The sequence below is a fragment of the Euprymna scolopes genome, chromosome 46, assembly GCF_053919585.1.
Source record: "Euprymna scolopes isolate OS-2025 chromosome 46, ASM5391958v1, whole genome shotgun sequence".
Lineage (NCBI taxonomy): Eukaryota > Metazoa > Mollusca > Cephalopoda > Sepiida > Sepiolidae > Euprymna > Euprymna scolopes.
This window is the reverse complement of record NC_136527.1, coordinates 178,670,843-178,693,433: the sequence shown is the minus strand read 5'-3', so window position 1 is coordinate 178,693,433 and position 22,591 is coordinate 178,670,843. Positions and strand designations below refer to the sequence as shown.

Here is a 22,591-nt window from a genome sequence, read left to right as displayed (position 1 = left end):
TCGGCTTGATATGCTGTGTCGCGCTGGAAGTGAATAGAGTTTTATTCACAGAAAAGAAAGATAAACCCAGATGTCTATTCTTCGAGTTTAGTCAAGTCAAATTTACAAAATATGATATAAACTTGTATACAATTGTCAAGTTGTGGAGTTCTTACAAAACACACTATTGAATCTCATTAGATTTAGGACTCTCCGTTTTTGTGGTAGCCATGGATGGTGGAAAGGGGTGTGTGTGGCGAGGACTTTTCTATTATGATCAGATTCGTTCAAAAGTCAGATTCAACTGATTTTGCTGCCAACATTCGCTAATATACAAGCTATCAGAGGAGGGTAGGTTGTTTTCTAGGCCAATCGCCAATCAGTACGTCATTCCAGGCGAATTCCCGATTCCCTGCGTGCGTGCTAGTGATTCTACAAACGCCTGTTAACCCCCATAACCCCTCGGCTGGCCCCAGAAATGAGATTATATTCGTTATATTCTCAAAACGACATCAAATTTTCACTTTTCCACCAACAATAAAATGTATATGCCGGTTTTACAAAAAAAAAAAAACCAAACATAATAACATCCATAACTAAACTCTTCCTTTCAGCAAGGTCTGTCGCCGCTGCCCGGGCACGCAGTAATGCTGAACAATTAACACACGCATAGTTGCGCGGAATTCTACAGTGTTCGGTAGTCTTAGTCTCCTCCAAATGAGGAGCCCTACCGCTTCCAGCAGCTGTCACGCCACAAGATAACGTAATGACTAATGACGTAAAATAGTTTTTATGTGCCATCGGTTATTGTCCATAGGGGGAAAATTGCGTCTCTTATTATATACAAGAAGATAATCAGCCTGCAGGTTATATTCTCCAGTCGTCTCAGCACTGTAAGATGCGATAAATTGTTTTATCTGAAACAATTTCTTTTCTGAAAAAATTAAGCCGATTCTGGAGCTTCCGATTTCAATATGTGGTCTTGTTTTTGTGTTAGAACGCAGTTTTTATTGCAATTGAGTAACTCATAATTTAGAGTCATGCAGCTTAAGATATCTGGTTAAGCTCCAAATGGAGGGCGTTGTATGTTACAACTCTGAATAGCAGCGGTAACTCTATTTCTGTCGTTGTAATTCTCATAGTTTGACGTGTGACAACTGAGCTCTTCCCTACATTTCCATACTCAGGACTTACTGGCCATCTAGGTTCCGCAATTTTTAAGGTTATTATACAGTTGTATGCAGTAGCTTCGGTCATTGATAGTAACGAGAAAGAAAAAGCAAGTGACGGTGTGATAGTTTTACATTTTTAGCTTCTGATGATAAGGGACATATAGGGGAGTCAATTCACATATAAGATCATGGATATTAGTGTTAAGATGCCATGGTCAAAACTGTTCAAATGAATCAACAAATGGATGGTGGTATAGATTAAAAGGTGTTTCTGATGCATTGTTGAATGAAGCCAATTGTGATTCTCTTTTTTACTTATGGGAGATGATATTTGTGTTTTAATTAAAACAAACTTTCATCGTTGACAGTTTATTTTAAGCTAGAAACAGTGGATTATTTTTCTTTTCAATAACGTCATTTTCTTTAATTTTCTCATCCAGGAATTTATTTTATTTGCTACAAAGTTGGATTAGTGATAGCAAAACACTTTCTTTTGATAAAAATCCATGGGTTTTATGAGTTTTTAATTCTCTATTCGTTGCTACAATGATGGAAATATACGGATCTAAATAGATTTTATCAAGACTTTATATCTGAAATCGTCTCATTTCTGTCCTTTATCTTGGGTGCAGCATTTGTTTGCATTTTTTCATGTTATTTTTATACATGATTATCTCATGGTGTTTTTAATATTATTTTTTATATATGATTATCTCATGTTTGTATTTTTCATATTATTTTTATATATGATTATCTCATGTTTGTATTTTTCATATTATTTTTATATATGATTATCTCATGATGTTTTTTAATATTATTTTTTATATATGATTATCTCATGTTTGTATTTTTCATATTATTTTTATATATGATTATCTTATTGTTTGTATTTTTCATATTATTTTTATATATGATTATCTTATTGTTTGTATTTTTCATATTATTTTTATATATGATTATCTTATTGTTTGTATTTTTCATATTATTTGTATATATGATTATCTTATTGTTTGTATTTTTCATATTATTTTTATATATGATTATCTCATGTTTGTATTTTTCATATTATTTTTATATATGATTATCTCATGTTTGTATTTTTCATATTATTTTTATATATGATTATCTCATGTTTGTATTTTTCATATTATTTTTATATATGATTATCTCATGTTTGTATTTTTCATATTATTTTTATATATGATTATCTCATGGTGTTTTTAATATTATTTTTTATATATGATTATCTCATGTTTGTATTTTTCATATTATTTTTATATATGATTATCTCATGTTTGTATTTTTCATATTATTTTTATATATGATTATCTCAGGTTTGTATTTTTCATATTATTTTTATATATGATTATCTCATGATGTTTTTAATATTATTTTTTATATATGATTATCTCATGATGTTTTTTATTAATTTGTTTGTATTTTTCATATTATTTTTATATATGATTATCTTATTGTTTGTATTTTTCATATTATTTTTATATATGATTATCTCATGATGTTTTTGATTTATATTCATATTATTTTTATATATGATTATCTCATGATGTTTTTGATTTATATTCATATTATTTTTATATATGATTATCTCATGATGTTTTTGATTTATATTCATATTATTTTTTTATATTTTGATTTATAGCTGACTTTATAATGAGAAGTATCCGCATTGCAGACTCCCACAAAAACCCATAAAGAGAGCCCGAAGACAACTTATTTGAGGACGATGTAAGTTTAAGTTATTTCCAGTATGCATTTTTTTTCAGAGTAAATTTTTATGTTTCAATAAAGATGATGTATAAGAACAAAAATAAACTCATTGTTTACAAATTTATCAAGTGTGAGTTCTGAAATGTGTTGAAAGATTTTGTTTACGAGAAATTTAATATTAATATTGTTTACATGAATATGGTTTTCACGTTTTATGGTATTTCATATGTTTCGTTAGATCTTGTTTAGTAAAACATGAAAATACACATTTTTCACAAGAATATGGGTTTCCCCTAACGTGTAAACTCATGTGCTTCGTAAGTTGTTGTTTCTGTGCACATGAATAATCACATAGTCCACAAGAATATGGTTTTTCTCCAGAATGGGTTCTTATATGCGCTGCTAGATTTGAGTTTTGTGAACATGAATAATCACATAGTTTACAAGAATATGGTTTTTCCCCAGAGTGAGTTCTTATATGTGCTGCTAGATTTGATTTATTTGAACATGAATATTGACATAGTTCACAAGAATATGGTTTTACTCCAGTGTGAGTTCTTATGTGCCTCTCTAGATTAGATCTGTTTGAAGAGGAATATTGACATTGTTCACAAGAATATGGCTTTTCTCTAGTGTGAGTTTCCATATCTTTCGCAAGATTTTGTTTCTCAGGTGAATATTGACATTTTTCAGGAGAATATGGTTCTTCTCCAGTGTGAGTACTCATATGCATCGCTAGATCAAGTTCCTCAGAAATTGAATATTTACATTGTTCAGGAGAATATGGATTTTCTCCAGAAGGAGTTCTTACGGGTGTTGCTAGATTTGATTTATCAGAACAAAAGATTTCACACCAATCCTCAGCGTGCTTTTTCATATGTCGTATTAGATTTTCTTCCTGAGAAAAAATCGATGCACATATTGTACAAAAATAAGGATTTTCTCTAGTGTGGCTCATAACATGTTGCACTAGACCTTTTCTTCGAGAAGAGGAAAATTCACAAACTAAACAACAATATTTTTTATATTTACCGTGTACTTGCATGTTTCAGTAATTGTGATTTTATGAAACAAGAATAACAATTTTGTTATAACATTCAGATTTTTTTCTTTATAATTTGAGATGTTTTTGCCGCAGATGTCGGTTTATATCTTCCAAACACGAATATGATTTCATCTGTTGCAAATATTAAAGAAAATATAGACCCGTTCAGATTCACTACAAGCGTTCAAGCAGGAACATCTGCAAAGAAAAATAAATTATATTAAATTTTATTATTTATTGTCAATACTATTTTACGTGATTTGTGTTCAAATAATTTTAAATTTTCATCCTTATGGATTTTGCTTGGCTCTTTAAGAAAACTATTTAAGGATTTTTTTATATATTGATACAATCAGAACTATGATGAATATCTTTTATATTGATACAATCATAACGATGATGAATATCTTTTTTATTGATACAATCATAACGATGATGAATATCTTTTTTATTGATACAATCATAACTATGATGAATATCTTTTATATTGATACAATCATAACTATGATGAATATCTTTTATATTGATACAATCATAACTATGATGAATATCTTTTATATTGATACAATCATAACTATGATGAATATCTTTTATATTGATACAATCATAACTATGATGAATATCTTTTATATTGATACAATCATAACTATGATGAATATCTTTTATATTGATACAATCATAACTATGATGAATATCTTTTATATTGATACAATCATAACTATGATGAATATCTTTTATATTGATACAATCATAACTATGATGAATATCTTTTATATTGATACAATACTAACTATGATGAATATCTTTTATATTCATACAATCATAACAATGGTAAATATCTTTTATATTGATACAATCATAACTATGATGAATATCTTATATTGATACAATCATAACGATGATGAATATCTTTTATATCGATACAATCATAACAATAGTAAATACCTCCGTTATTTGCCTTCAATTTTGAAATATTCCAAATTTATCATCAGCTATAGCTAGCCTCTCTCTAACTTTTTCTGCAACGCCTGGAAAAGGACCTTAAGGCATCTGTCTCTTTTTGCTTGACTTTATAGCCACAATACAGTAATTAATTTCAACATGTTCAACAGTGAATTATAATTTATACATTATATTAATCATTGTAAAAATACAGATTATTCCGCGTTTCCTTCTCGTGAGAATTCGTCAGGCTTATATATTTGATATTTCTAGTTAGTCCATCAGCTTCCTAGTGGCCTGGGCGCCTCTCCTAATCAGCCAACGGGCGGGCACTTACATGACAAAAGGCTAGTTGATGTCAAGTTCACCATTCTATTTGTGTGTTTATAGGCATGGTAGATATCCTTTTTGTTATACTAATTGGACCTACTTTCAGTCTAGGTGTAGTTATTTTATGTTTTAGTCTATATTTCGGATATATATATTAGATAGATAGACAGATAGATAGATAGATAGAGACAGACAGACATACTTATTTATGAATATATGTTTAGTTTATTTTATTTAGTTCTCTTTTTATTGTCAATTTCAAAATTTATTTTGTATCGCTATCCTTGATTAAAGTTTATCCTGTGCACACAGTTGTTTGCTATTTCTCTCCTACATGTTAATAGATGTTCGTGTTCTTTAAAGAATAGGATAGAAAATCATTCATTTAGGCATAATCTACATAGATCGGCTAGGTTCCTACAAATACTTGCTTGTCTTTAAGTTCCCAGTATTGGTTTGCTAGTTCGGTTTTCTTTCTTTTTTTGTTTTTGAACGTACTTTTAAGGTCATAATACCTGGTTTTAAAATCTAATGGCGGTCATACACGACATAGGAAACTGACAAATTCAACAAAGTTTTGTAGTTAAATAAATTAATTATAAAAATCACTTGAAAGGTAAATATTAGTTTTCTGTGAGATTTTCAAACATAATTAGAAATGAAAGATACTGAAAAAAAAAACACACCTTATTTCTACAAAAATATCTTAATTAGCCCCGAAAAGTCAAAGTTTAGTAACATCCAACGTTTTGCATTATCGAAATAAACGAAAAGATGCTGCGCATAAATTGTACGGAAACCGAGAATGTCAGAAAGTTTATTTTAAAATTTATTGACGAATTGAAACATTATTATAAGTTAATTTCTGTATGTTTGAAGATAAAACATTTGTGTCGAATTTTTTTAGTATGCTTTGATGTAATTGTTATGTTAATTTTTTTACACCGTTTTGGAGCAAAAAGCGGGGAGATAAAATATCTCACAAGAGAAAGAGGATGGTTCAGAAAGTTCCCTTCGTAACAGTATTTTAGATGGTCACAATGTAGGTGTTCAATTTTGTAGACGATAAAGTCATTTTTTGCATGTTTTTGAATCAGAAAATTAAGTAATTGACGAGAAAAACATGGAACAAAAAATATAAAATTTAATGAAATTTAAAAATGGAGGCAATTTCATAAACGTCCGCCGTTTTGTGTGTTCTTGACCCGGACAGCAATATATATATATATATATATATATATATATATATATATATATATATATATATAAGAAGGAAAGTTTCTTCAGTGCTTGTATGAATTGATGATATTTTAAATGAACGCATTTGAATTGAAAACATTACGCACATACAAATCATGTAGAAATTAATGAAATATAAATTTCAGAAATTATGCAAAATTAATCTATAGAAAATAATTACAAAATAATAGTGTTTGTGTAGATTAGTAGTCGTTTAAAACCAACGCATTTCAGATTTAAAAAAAAACATTACGTACTTACGTGTCATGTCAAAATTAGCATAAGTTCTTAAATTTACCCATAATGATCCAGTAAATGTGCTAAATGTATTTTTAACAATAAACATCCACAATTACGTTCTATTTGAAAAAAGGCGAACATTTTAATTTTAGGCAATGTGTGTCAAGTGAGGTGGGACAGTTTGTCATACAGAATTGGTCTCATAACTCTTCCACATTAAAACATACAATAAAACGCAATAATTCAATAAATTATATTATACTTGAAATTATTTTTTTAATAGATCATATTTAAAAAAAAAATAATTTAGAATTTTTTTGATATGACAGGTAAGTACGTAATTCTGTTACTGTCTTAAATGGATGGATTTATAAAATCACGCAAGAACCAGTACGACTTTGTTAATGTAGGGGACTTCATGACAAAAACAGCATTTTTATACCAGAAATATAAATGTTAATTTGAAAAGGTTTCATTCACTATTGCTGGCAACTATTTTTTTACTTTTGTGTCCCTAAAAATTTGTACTCTGGATTACAGAAATGATAATTATATTTTTGTTTCCATCCGAAATACAAAATAAAAACATTAATTTCACATTTAACAAATATTTTTCTCAAAATTGTTAAATAATAAAATATCGTATTTTTGTAAACAGAATTTTGCAGTTGATAATTTGCTTTTTATAAGATCTGAATTAGAAATATGAAATTTCAAGTAAATCCAATTGCATACATCTAATTACCATGTAACAGTAATAGTTGATAAGTTGCTTTTTATTTGATTTAAATTCGAAAAATAAAATTTCAAGTAAATCCAATTGCATACATGTAATTACCATGTAACAGTAATAGTTGATAAGTTGCTTTTTATTTGATTTTAATTCGAAATATGAAATTTCAAGTAAATCCAATTTTACACATGTAATTACCATGTAACAGTAATAGTTGATGAGTTGCTTTTTATTTGATTTTAATTCGAAATATGAAATTTCAAGTAAATCCAATTTTACACATGTAATTACCATGTAACAGTAATAGTTGTTAAGTTGCTTTTTATAAGATCTGAATTCGAAATATGAAATTTCAAGTAAATCCAATTGCATACATGTAATTACCATGTAACAGTAATAGTTGATAAGTTGATTTTTATAAGATCTGAATTCGAAATATAAAATTTCAAATAAATCCAATTGCATACATGTAATTACTATGTAACAGTAATAGTTGATAAGTTGATTTTTATTTGATTTATATTCGAAATATAAAATTTCAAGTAAATCCAATTGCATACATGTAATTACCATGTAACAGTAATAGTTGATAAGTTGCTTTTTATAAGATCTGAATTCAAAATATAAAATTTCAAGTAAATCCAATTGCATACACGGAATTACCATGTATCAGCAATGGATATATCCAAAAGTAGATTATTAATGAAAATATGTTTCGATTAACGAAAATTGAGATTTCCTAAAAAAAAAAAAAAAGTATCCGTAACAAGGAAACTATTTTTTCCTGCCAGTTTTTCAAATTTTAACCATGTCAGCAGAAATAAAGTTTCGCTAATTATTTTCGAAATTTGTTTTCAATAATAATTAATTTTTTACTTTATTGTTTTTGGTGTTTTTTTTTTCATTACTGCGACATTACTATAAAGTAGATTCCATTGGTTTTACTTAAAATTCAATATTTCCATTTTAAAAAGTGCCCGTATGACTAATATATATTTGTTTTTTCATTTTTTTTTTACAAAAGATTATTATCGAAGGGTCACAGATATAAAAAAAATATTAATTCGTCTTTTCTAGATGATAATATCCAAAAATTACGAAAATCGAGAAGGTAGACAAAGAAAATGATGCATAGAATTTGATGAAAACGATCATAAACACACATTTCAATACTTATGCAGAGAGTGATCCCTTCTGAAATAATAACGTTATTATTTAAAAAGCCATTCTTAACATGTGGAGAGGAGGTTTTTTGTACCTATTCTGGACCTTACACAATTGAATAAAAATGCATAAAACTTTAATTAAACGTGGAAATACGATTTAAAAAAATAGCGGATTACTGCATTAGCTCCAATCGGTAGTGGAATGGGACAAAAATGGATGGTCACATTCAATGCTGCCAAGACTAAACTAGTTTCCTTCAATAATTACAAGAAACCTTCTCTACCACCAATAGCAATGGCCAGTGACTCCCTGCCTGAGAGTACATTTTCAAACTGCTTGGCCTAACGTTCACAGGAAACAGGAGTTGGAACAATTATATTGAACACATTGCCAGGGTTGCTGCGAAGAAGGTAGGCTCTCTCTACCGTGCTAGAAAACTACTGACACCTGAAAGTATCCTGTACCTCTATAAGGCCACTATTCGCCCATGTACGGATCAATGCTGTCACATTTGGGCTGGTGCATCTGCTGCTTGTCTCTTGCTCCTAGACAAGGTTCAAAAGACAGTCACCAATCTGATAGGCCCTGAACTGGCATCTAAGATTCAGCCTCTGTCCCATCGACGAAACGTTGCATCCCTCTGCCTGTTCTACAAATATTTTAATGGTGAATGCTCTGACGAACTGCAGACACTTGTGCCCCCACGACGTAGACACCCTCGACAAACCCGACAGGCAGCTAAATCCCATCCCCACACAGCAGAGATCCCTAGATGTAAAAGATCTTTCTACTCCAGTAGTGTCTTCCCGAGAACTGCTAGACTCTGGAATTCCATTGCAGGTCCCTGCTTCCCCAACTGTACTGACATGCAGAAGTTCAAGTGTAACGTGAACAGACGTCTTGCTGCCCAAATCTCAACATAGTGTCCCAGAAGGTAGACAAAGAAAATACATAGAATTTGATGAAAACGATCATAAATTTCGATACTTATGCAGAGAGTGATCCGTTCTGAAATAATGTTATTATTTAAAAAGCCATTTTTAACATGGGGAGGGGAGGTTGTTTTGTACCTATTCTGTACCTTACAATTGAATAAAAAATATTTATCATAAAAATTTAATTAAACGTGGAAATACGATTTAAAAAATAGCGCGGATCACTACATAAATGTAAAACAATTGAGACCGCCATCTTGTTTTGAAAATTTGGCCTTTCTAAGTCTGCAATGATTGGCCTTTTTGGATGTCAAATTTGGCCTTTTTTAGACTCTTGCATTTATTGATAGATGAAAGTACAATATACTTAAATGATTTTTTTTTAATATGATAACGTTATTATTTCAATTCAGCAAATTGTTTCGTAATGTTTTTCTTTATTTGCATAGAACATTAACTCTATAACATATAATAATATATAATTGTTTAGTAATGTGTTTTTTTATTTGCATAGAACATTAACTTTATAATAATATAAACGAAATCTGCAAGAATTAAAATATATTTAAGGATATCTGTTGAACAAAATAAAATATTTAAAAGACAAAAATAAAAAATATATATATATATTTCAAATGGAAATACATTTTTTAACAAACCTTTTCGTTTAAACTTCTGCAGTTTACGAATCGGTTATTTTTTAGGTAGAAGTCGAAAATTCAAAGAATTAATTGGGAAAATGTGTATTTCAGCGGCGTAAATTATTTGACAGACAAAAATTCATAAAAATTGTTTTTACATAAAACCCATTATTAGACCCTAAGGTTGAAATAAAACCCGAAAAAATTGTTTTTCTTTTCAACATTTTTTATTAGACTAAGTGTAAAACAATCGAGATCGCCATCTTGTTTTGAAAATTTGGCCTTTCTAAATATTTATCATAAAAATTTAATTAAACGTGGAAATACGATTTAAAAAATAGCGCGGATCACTACATAAATGTAAAACAATTGAGACCGCCATCTTGTTTTGAAAATTTGGCCTTTCTAAGGCTGCAATGATTGGCCTTTTTGATGTCAAATTTGGCTTTTTTTTAGGCTCTTGCATTTATTGTTAGATGAAAGTACAATATAGTTAAATGACGTCCCGTCTTCTGATTTTTTTATATAATAACGTTATTATTCAGCAAATTGATTCGTAATGTTTTTCTTTATTTGTATAGAACATCAACTCTATAATAATATATACGAAATCTGCAAGAATTAAAATATATTTAAGCATATTTTACAGCCGGGCGTCTCTGCAAGCTTAGATAACTACTTTTGCAGTTTTAACAAACGAGCTACAATATCAAAGCGTCTCCATTTAAGCTGAACATCTACAGAATTCCAACATCAATATATTACATTTAAATGTGTTCCTTGTGGAATTTCCACAGGCCCGGCTAGTTAATTTAATAAGTAATTTTCTACCTCACCGTTTTTCGTAATTTTTTAAATATGTTTATTACTGCGACCTGACAAATTAGGTACAATTGGTTTTACTTAATGTTCAATATTTCGATTTTCAGATGAAAAAATAATGAAAAATTAACAAACTTTTCCTTCGGAACTTCTGCAGTTTATGAATCGTGCTATTTCTTAGAGATTTCGGGTTAAATTCAAATTTAAAGTATTTATTGTTAAATGGTTAAATAAATCCCCGTTTACTTATGTTGAGCTATGTTTAATAATAACGTTATTATGTCAATTTAACAAATTGTTAAAATTTATATAATTAATTATTAAATCTATATTTTCATAAACAGTAATTTTTAGATTAAAAAATTCGTAATATACTTTTTAACACCTCATAGTCATACAGTATTTTATATAATATATTCCTGAATTAATTGTTTTTTTTTTCATACGATGCTGCCATTAATTTCTGTAAAAAAAAAAGCTAAATCCAGATTTGTAAGGATGCCATTCTTTTTTTTTTGTTGTTTTTTTTCTGTATAATTCGATGAAAAAAAAAAGAAAATGCTACATTCCTTCAGAACTTGTGCAGTTTACAAACCGTGTTATTTCTTAAATAGGAGTTTGGGTTGAATTCAAATTCATCGTATTTTTTGTCAGGTGAAAGTACAAAATAGTTAAATAAAGCCCCCCCTTCTTAGGTTTTACTTTCTAAATAATAACGTTATTTCAATTTACAATTTTTATAAAAAGCATTTTTCCGAATTAAAAGAAAAAAATCATGTTTTTTTTTAATTCGGAAAAATGCTGTTATATATATATATCACCTTATAGTAATGTCGTATAATATGAATTCTCTAAGGGTTTTCGTTTTATATAGGACTTTTCTTTTAATGTAAATATATTTTAAATAATGTTTTTATTAAATATTTAAATTTTTTAATAAATAAAATCTGATTTTAAGAACAGTATTTCTCAATTATAATTTACTGTTTTTAACACCTCATATTATTTCTCTATCCCATATATTTTTTATGTAATTTTTTAATAATATTGCCGTAGCTTAGATCATCTATTCTGAAATAGTTTTAGAAAAATAGCTATAAAATTACTTTTTAAAAATGACCCATCCCATACAGAATATTCTTAAACATTTTGTTATAAAAATAATTTTTTAATTTACTTATTTCATATTCTTTGACATTTTAATAATCAATATATTTTTTAAACACTGCCCATATAGCATATTTGTAATTTTAAAATATCAAATAACACTTTTAATTTAAATAATAAAATGATTTTAAATATATTTAGGAAGAGAAACCTACAAATAAAAAATAAGTAAAAAAATTAAAATCTAAACAATTAAATATGGCCAAAGGCAAAATAAATTATTCTTTCATCTACCTGGACAAGATTGGTGTTGTAGAACATATTTTAAAACATCTATTTAATTCAAAACATAAGTAGCGACAAATTGGTGAGTTGGAACAAGATGGCCGACATTAAAACTTTCAATTGGAATGTTTCGGTAATTGATCAAATCATGAAAACAAAACAGAAATTTATACTTGCCGGACATGTTTAATTTTTAACCTTGCAATTTAGCATTGCTTGTTTTTCGAACCAAATAACACATTAAGATACGTTAGAAAATATTAAAATACGTTAAATTACACTTCTGCTATGTAGAAGAGTAACTTTGTCTTATATTTGTTTGTTATATTTTTTAATTGTTTAACCTTAATTTTTTATTATTTTTTGTTTGTTGTCTTCGTTGCTAAATAACTTTAAATTCTTATAAACTTTTATGATTGTTCTTTAAGAATGGGAAACATTTAGTCAGAATCGGACCATTTTTATTCATATGAATAGTTTTTTATTTATTTATTTTTTTTACATATTATATTGCCTTTTACTTTAGATATGTTTGTTGTTTGACAACTTTTTCGAATCTATGTGTACAGTAATACAAACTCGGACCATTTACATATTATATTGCCTTTTACTTTAAATATGATGTTCAGATTAAATTCAATTCTTATGGCCTCTGTTTATTAAATTTTAGATGAAACTTCGGGATAGTTTTTTTTTTTTGTCCGCTCACCATGTTAAGCACGAGTTTCTAAATAAGGACGTTAGTATTTCAGCACGGGCCGTGTTTTAAATAAGTACCAAATAGTTAAATTGTTATTTAAATCGAAAGATGAAAAAGTTTATACAATTTAAGTTTGTTCAATTTCGCATGCATTTATATAACAAGTTGATTTTTATTTTCCCAATAAAATTGTAAATAAAAAGGAACATTTTTTAAAAAATAGTGAATTTATTTCTATAAATCCATGTACATTTTTTGGAGCGAACGTTGAAGTGACTTCAGTTGGCAGCCATTTTTAGTGGAAAACTACGAATTTATGATTTAAATTTCTTTGTTTGAAATTTAAATTAAAAATTTAAATCAATGCCAGAAGACTGTCATCCGATAAAGCGGAAATACATAGAATTTTATGAAAACGATCATAAACATAAATTTCGGTACTTATGCAGAAAGTGATCCGTTCTGAAATAATAACGTTAGTACATAAAAAGCCATTCTTAACATGGGGAGGGGAGGTTGATTTGTGCCTATTCTATACCTTACACAATTGAATAAAAAATAAAACATCATAAAACTTTAATTAAACGTGGAAATACGATTTAAAAAAATAGTGCGGATTACTGCATTAGCTCCAATCTGTAGTGAAATGGGACAAAAATGGATGGTCACATTCAATGCTGTCAAGACTAAACTGGTTTCCTTCAATAATTACAAGAAACATTCTCTGTCACCAATAGCAATGGCCAGTAACTTCCTGTCTGAGAGTACATCTTTCAAACTGTTTGGCCTAACGTTCACAGGAAACATGAGTTGGAACAATTATATTGAAAACATTGTGACTTCAGTCGGCAGCCATTTTTAGTGGAAAACTACGAATTCATCATTTAAATTTCTTTGTTTAAAATTTAAATTCAAAATTTAAATCAATGCAAGACTGTCATCCGATGAAGAGGAAATTGGGAATTTCATAGGAATACAATTTAAAAAAAAACAACTTTATTTGAAATGCATTGAATCGTTAAAAGTTATGAAAAAATACAATAATTTAAAAAGCATTTGATTGTTAAAAGATAGGAAATAAAATACCGAAAGAAATCTTACCTTTAAATTAAAAATGAATAAAAATCGGATGAATTGTTTTGTGTTTAAAACATGAACTTTGGTCGATTTGTATTTCTTTAATAAATTGATCCAAACGTGTTTAAAAAAAATAACTGAACGAAGAACGTAAGGATACAATGAATATATATAAAAATATGAAGATTAAAAGATAACAACAAAAAAAAGATTATGATAAAACGTTGTCAATTTTTAAAAGTTCGTTAATTACGCGTGAGGAAATATTTTCATATCAACTTTAGAACGTATTGTCCAATCATAAAACTATGATGAATAACGGTGGTGAATCGAATACGTCTAAGGCATCTGTTCTGCGTTATTTATATGCTAACGGTTAACAAACATATACGTTAGTAATATGCTAACGGTTTACATATATATATATATATATATATATATATATATATATATATATATATATATATGTGCGTGTGTGTGTGTTTAAATATGTAAATATATGTATTTAAATTAAATATGTACAGATGTATTTGCATATATTTTTATATATATATATATATATATGTGTGTGTGTGTGTGTGTGTGTGTGTGCGTGTGTTAAAACACATATTTATTTTTATAATCAGATATACTATAAGGTATATATTTATAAATATACATATATTTAAAAATATATTTATAATTGAAAAAAATATTTTTATTGCGCTTTCTCCCCAAACAACGCACACTGTCACTTTGACGTGGAGAGCTGCGACATAATTGAAAGGATACTATGTAGGGAGTTGAGCAACAAGTTGTCTGTTTCCATTTCACTTTAATTTTTCCATGATAGATATGATGTTCCGGTTAAATTAGATTCTTATGGTTTTTGTTTATTAAGTTTTAAATGAAACGACAGATTATATTGCTTTTTACTTTAGATAAGATGTTCAAGTTCAATTCAATTCTTATGGTTTTTGTTGTTTAATAAATTTTAGATGAAACGACAGAATAATGTTTTATGTTCCCTCTCACCATGTTAAGCATGTGTTTCTAAATAATAAACTTACTATTTCAGTACGGTCCGTGTTTCGTATAAGTACCAAGAAGTGAAATTGTAATTTAATTTGAAAGAAAAAAAGTTCATTAAATTAACGTTTGTTCAATTTCAGATCCATTTATAAGACACAATTATTTTTATTTTCCTATTAAAATTAAAATAAAAAGGAACATATTTTTTTAGCAAATTGATTTCTATAAATCCATGTATAGATTTTTGGAGTCACTGATTTTTAATAAAAAAAACGTTCAAGTGACGTCACAGTCGACAGCCATTTTGAGTGTAAAACTACACATTTTACCGTTTAAATTTCTTTAAGTAAGGCTGTCTACGGACAACGGGTAATCGAGATTTACATAAAATTACACTGATTAAAAATGCATTGAATTGGTAAAAGCTAACAAATAAAATATTGATAAAAAATCTTACCTTTCTTTGTAGGTAATTCAATTAAAAAAATCGGATGATTTCATTTTTGTTTGAATCAGAAAAATCTGACGAGTCGCTCGACGATGTTCACTTTACATTGTTCTACTGGCTTGGCCATATCGATGCCTTCAAGCCCAATGTAAACAAGTTCAAAAAATCTGACGATGTTCTCTCTACACAGTTCTGAACGCTTCTTTCTTAGAACTAATCGCCTATGAAACACTGTTCTGCTGACTTGCTTCTTGACCGACTGCAATATCGTTGCCTTCAAATCCAATGTAAACAAGTTTGGAAAAGTCTTACGATATTCACTCTACACAGGTCTGAACGCTTCTGCCCCCCCCCCCAGCAACCTGCTTTCATGGTGACATGGCGCACCTCAAAATCACGTGCGAGACATGATTTTTCGGGAACTGTGCGACACCATGGGTATTAAAATTATTTATACGAAATTGTATTTTTACTAAAATTGCGAGTTGGGAATAATATGTATTGTTTTTAAAATATAATTATCCACTGACACGTGTTTGGTCGCCTACCAGTCATCAGAGTGGCTGAATGTAACGTGGTTCGCAATCACGACCCTTATTATAAGAAGCGTAAATCTCTACCATCGCGTTTTTTTTTCATGTAGATGTTGTTTATTTGTTGTTGTTTTTTTAATTTATTCGAAAATGATCACAAACAAAAACAAATAAACAACATATACAGAAAACCACTCGATGATCCAACAGTCTTGTGCGATGGTCCGGTGGTAGAGGTTTAGGCTTATTTCATGGGGTCACGCTAGATTCAGTCACGACGACACACGTGTCAAGGAAACAGGAACATGTTCTATACATATGTTTGGTCAGCTGGTGCACGTTAAAATGGCAACGTATTGACAGTTCATTTAGTTCGCAGTCACCTTCATTCAAAATCACATCTTTGCCCTCAGAACCAGCCATCCCCTTTTCGAACTGGAGTTTTATCCAGTCTATATTAGCTCCTTGTAGATAAAGGTTAAACATGTTATGTCCACCTTTGCCCTTGCTTTGATTATAACTGTAGCAGCAGCAGCCGAAGATTGTCTGAAAAGCAATGACATGCAAATGACCATGATTGATTTGATGTGTTGTCTGTCATAATTGAAGGAGGGAATTGGCTGATTGGTTGTAAGAATGAGGTTGAAACAATATCTTTGTAAGCTTCTCGGCTTGATCTTTACTCCTGATCTTAAATGGAATACGTACATCAAATCTGTTGCCAAGGCCGTTGGAAAAATGGTCGGATCCTTCTATCGATCCAGTAGATATCTCACTACTGATGCAATGCTTTATCTATATAAGAGTCAAGTACGTCCAAGCATGGAATACTGTTGCCACATCTGGGCAGGACTGCTATAAATGACTTGTCCTGCCTTGATAGGGTTCAAAATAGACTTTGTGGCCTCGTGGGAGATGTCCTATTCTCTTCGCTGCAACCTCTATCTTACAGAAGAGATGTTGCGAGTTTGTCTCTGCTTTATCGTTATTTTCATGGAAAGTGTTCGACTGAGCTTAAATCTATGGCCCCCCTCGCCAAACTTTTACAAGCCGAAAACACTATCAATAATTCTACCCACTCTTTACCTGTGCCTAAACCTAAACGTAGATTCCATGATCAAAGCTTCTTTCTTATAACTGCACGCCTGTGAAATTGTCTTCCGTTTTCCTGCGTTCCAGCTGTCTATAATATGGTTGTCTTCAAGTCCAACATGAACAAGTTTCTGATGAGCCGTTCCACTTAAGTTAACAAATTTACCGAACTTCCATCACTATCGATTACTATATTGTCCTTTTGATTACTGTACACTCTTTATCCCTTATTCTTAAGTGGCCTTCCGGCCTTGATAAGTGGTTACGTCTATGTAAAAAAAAGAAAACGCAATATATCGTCACTTTTGTTGTTAAAGGAATGTTTGTAATCAAAGATTGATTTTGTATCTCAGTATGGAACAACCATCAATCCGTTAGAAACTATATTTACATTGCCACAAAGAGTACCGTTCGTAGTTCTGGTGGTGTGTGTAGCTAGGTTTACTTTAAGCATTGGGGTGTCGACATTTTACTGTAATGAATCCGGATTCATATTTCATAAAAACGTGTTCAAATCACGACAAATAAACAATTTTCAAAACAAAAACATTAAATTATATTTCTACATTATTATTGACTGTGAAAATGTAAAAGTAAAAAAAAAAATATTGTTTTTATTAATAAAAATTATACAAAAATGAATCATAAAATCATTTAATGTTGAAAAGACAATTTAACTGATGGGGCATTCTGACATGGTGACGGAATTTTTGGGGTCGTCACTAAAATCCGCTTTTAAAGGTAACAAATCAACGGGGGAAAATTAACAAGCAAAGCAAAGAAGAATGAACAAATGAAATAACGACCCGAAATGAATTTAAAATGATACGAATTTATTTAAAAAAACAATAAAATATTATGGTTGCTTATATTTTCCTAAGCTCAAGTTTTCAAAACATGTAAGGTAACATATGAAATAAAAATTAAAAAAAAACAATACAAAACACAATTCTTACTAAAGAAAAACTGAAATGAAAAATACAAAATAGAAACTATTTTTCTTCAATTCTTTAAATTCAGTTTTTCAACAAAAAGTTGTTTTCTCTTTTTTTTTAAAACTGTTTTTACTTTTTCTCTCTTCTTCTCTGTCTCTTTTTTTACAAACAAAACCTTCAAAAGATCACATGGTATTACTAGACGAATACTTAATATAGTTAAACCCTTCTTAAGAAATGAATCCAGGTTGTCATCGATGAACGTACGTCAAAACAATATATCAATGCGAGATTACCTCAGGGGTCAATCCCAGGACCTTTATTATCCCTGGTATCCATAAACGACCTCCTTGAAAAAAAAATGTCTTTGAGATGGGTATATTTGCTGACGACACCACGCTCTTTAACAGGCACGAGGGGAAAACGAATGTACAGGTATCTAAGCCAATCTGTGGTGGAATGGGGAGAAAAATTGATGGTCAACAATGCTTCCAAGACTAAGCTCCTTTGCTTTAATAACTACAAGAAACCTTGGAAAATGATACATTAGCTGATAGTAGTTCGTTAAAACTGGTCGGCTTAACATTCACGGGGAACATGAGTTCGAACGAATACATTGAGTGCATTTGCAAAGCTGCTGCAAAAGAACATTCGTCTTAGAGAATCGTGTACATCTACAAGACCACCATTCGCCCAAGTTTAATGCATCTGCTTCTTGTCTCTTCATCTTAGACAAGCTTCAAAAGAGAGTTGCCAACTTAATAGGTCACGCACTATCAGCTAGGCTTTAACCGCTATCCCATCAGCGAAATGTTTTACAAATACTTTAATGGTAGTTGATCCGAAGAACTACAACCTATTGTGACCCCTCAACGAAAATACCTCCGACAACCCCGACAAGCATCAAAAATCCCTTTTACACAGTATAAATCTCTAGATGTAAGAAATCTTCTAACCTAATAGTTTCTTCCCTAGGAAGGCTAGATTTGGAATTCCCTTCCGGGTTCCTGTTTTCTTGATTGTACTGAAGATCAAGTGTAATGTGAACAGGCATCTTGCTGCTCTCTCTCTACATAGCACCCGTACAAAGATATATCTCAGATAGTATTCTCATACATCAGTGTAACTTTGCTTTTTCTGGGGTGAAAAAGAAATAAAAAATATATTTATAATTAAAAGCATATATATATATACTTTTAAATCATAAATATATATAATTAATACATAATATAAATATATATATATTATAATATATATAAATATATATATTATAATATCTATACATATATTATAACATATATTATAATATATATATATACTTTTAATTATAAATATATATAATTAATAGATAATATAAATATATATATATTATAATATATATATATTATAATATATATACATATATATATATATTATGATATATATATATACTTTTAATTATAAATATATATAATTAATAGATAATATAAAAATATATATATATTATAATATCTTATAAAAATATATATATTATAATGTATATATATATATATATATATATATATATATATATATATATATATATATATATATATACATTGTGTAGCAAAAGTATTTAGTACATTGTTTTTTTTTCGTATTTCCCAAAATATGCAATTAATTCGAATAAAATTTACACTCAATCTTTGGACAGATATTAACTATTTAAAAATAAGACGGAAATAAAAATATACTTAGTTGACAAATATTTATTAACCAAAAATTATATTACACGCATGCAAAAGTATTTAACACACTGTCAAATTTCATTCTTAAGCAGTCATTTCATCTTGTTATACTATGTCAACCAAGCAGGAATTTCATTCTTAAGCAGTCATTTCATCTTGCTACGATATCTCAGCCAATCATAAGGCACCTCAGAGTTTTGGCTCCTTATACGTCAGTTGATAACAGCTCTCAGACAGTGCGAAGGTTTTCTCTTTCATTACTGTTTTACAATGGTAAAACAAAGGAATTGACTAATGATGAAATTATAACAAAGCATTGACTAATGATAAAATGCGGCAGGAAATTATAACAAAGCATTAAGATGGAAATCGGTACAGGAAAATTTCTTCAGAACTAAATTTGATGATGAGTACAGTTGGGATTGTCATGATAAATTGGAAAACAATGGATGGTAATAATAAAAATCTCTTAAGAAATGGGTCGGCCACATATAGTAAATGGTTACTGCTCGTTACATTGCTCGTAATGTAAGGAATAACCATTTCTGAATCGTTACATTGCTCGTAACGTGAAGAAAGGCCCATTTCTGACTCGTTCAGAAATTCAGGAAGCAGGTATTGAAGTAAGCAAGAACACAACCAAGAAATTGTTGAATCGTACAGGTTTGTATTCTAGAAAGACTCCATTGTTGAGTCCAAGACATGTGAAAGATGATTTGAGATTTGTTTTTAAATATCAATATGAATCGGATGACTTCTGGAACAAAGTTATTTCGTCAAATGGAACTAAAATTGATATTTTCGGAAAAAACATGCGCACCTGTGTATGAAGGAAAAGGAGTATAGAATTCCTACTAGAAAATGTGTATGTGGACGTGTGATGATTAGGACTGCTTTTCTGCGAATGGAGTTAAAGGAATTGCAAACATAGAAGGGAAAATGAATGCAGTAAAATACACAAAGATTTTGTCAACGCAAGAATGCCGCAGATTAAGGATTGGGCCGTGATTTTGATCTTCCAGCAAAACAATTATCCCAAGCAAAAGGCTAAAATAATTAGGAAATTGTTTAAGGACAATAGGATAAGTGTTCTGCAGTGGCCTAGACCAGTAGCGGACCTAAATCCCATCGAATATCTGTGGAAGACTTTGAGGTTAAGGCTGCATGCAAGAGATCCCAAGAATATCAAGGAATTAAAGAAGGTTGCGAAGAAGAATGGATGAAACTACCACTAAGAATCTGTAAAGTAACTAGTAGGCAGTTATGGAAAGCATTTGAGTGCTGTAAAGTAAAATAGAAGTTGTACCAGTAAATGTGTTTAATGCTTTTGACTAGGGGTAATTGGATTTTTCGTTAAGGATTTGTCAACTAAATATATATTAATATCCTTTTTATTTTTAGATAGATAATATCTCTTGAGAGATATAGTGTAAATTTAATTAATATAAATTAATTATTTTTCAGAAATACGAAAAGAATTCAATGTATCAAATACTTTTCCTGCCCAATGTATATATATATATATATATATATATATATATATATATATATATATATATATATATGAAAAAAAAATATATATATATATATATATATATATATGAAAATGATTAATAAAACATGCTAAAAGACATCTTGAAAAAGAGTTAAAAACATATTTAATTAAAAAAAAGGAAGCACAAGATAAGTGGATAGTCCTTAATCTGCGGAGTTTCGAAGAAATACTCTCCTTATCATCAGAGGGCAGGAATTAGCAAAATGCAGGATCGGATTTATCATATAAAAGTATTTAATGAAACTACAAGTAAGTCACAGATCTTACTTGGTTAAAAAAATGGTGAGGTAAGGGGAATAGGAGGTAATAGAAAAATGATAAAAAGATTTCACATGAATGGATAGTCCGGTGAAGGGTAAAAAATCCAAGAATAATAAAATCCAAAACGGTCGAATTTAAAATTTCCAATCCAATGGGTAAATTCCAAATGGCCCAAAATGATCCAAAAGGCAGAGTTCCTTGGAAAAAAGCGCAAATGGAATGAATTCTAAATCATTAAAAGAAAAAAAGCATTGGGGAGAATATTTTAAATACGTCTGTTAAGGCTGGAAGAATCAAGTAAATTAAGGTTAAAAAAAAAACCTTGGTAAACTTATTGTAATTTATATATATATATATATATATATATATATATATATATATATATATATATATATATATATATATACTAGCATTTAAGCCCGGCATTGTCCGGGTGTTTGGAGGTGTGTGTTGAGCCCAAAAAAAACGCGATCAATTTTTTGAACTTTGACCCCTATTATGACCTCTTAACATTTATTGTTTTGGGCCCAAATCCAGTTATTAAGTTAGATCCATGTTCAAGAAACCTATATTTAAAATTTCCTGTGTTTAGACCCAAAATTGTCGGAGGACTTTGGTAGAGTTCTCAAAGGTTAAATCGTTGAACTTTGACCCCTTATCAGACAAATCTCTGGCCGAAAACGGATCCGAAAGATTTGCCCAAATCTTAGTACCTTGTATATCAAATTTAAAGTGTACATTAACAATTGGCAGAGTTATTGCGTAGGAAAATGTACACATATACAGACACGTTCACTTATATATATATATATATATATATATATATATATATATATATATTTAAATTTCTTTATATAGATATTCTCTATATGTATATATAGATATATATATATATATGTATATATATA

At 29.2% G+C, this 22,591-nt stretch overlaps 1 long non-coding RNA gene across 1 annotated transcript; it reads right to left on the bottom strand.

Moving 5' to 3' along the window:
- Positions 1 to 2,389: 2,389 nt before the first annotated feature.
- LOC145271273 (uncharacterized) lies at positions 2,390 to 14,480 on the bottom strand. Its single transcript, XR_013865792.1, has 2 exons — positions 14,167 to 14,480; positions 2,390 to 4,122 (listed from the first exon to the last, which is right to left on the bottom strand). It is a non-coding gene; the product is annotated as an uncharacterized LOC145271273 (long non-coding RNA).
- Between the last annotated feature and the right edge of the window lie 8,111 nt (positions 14,481 to 22,591).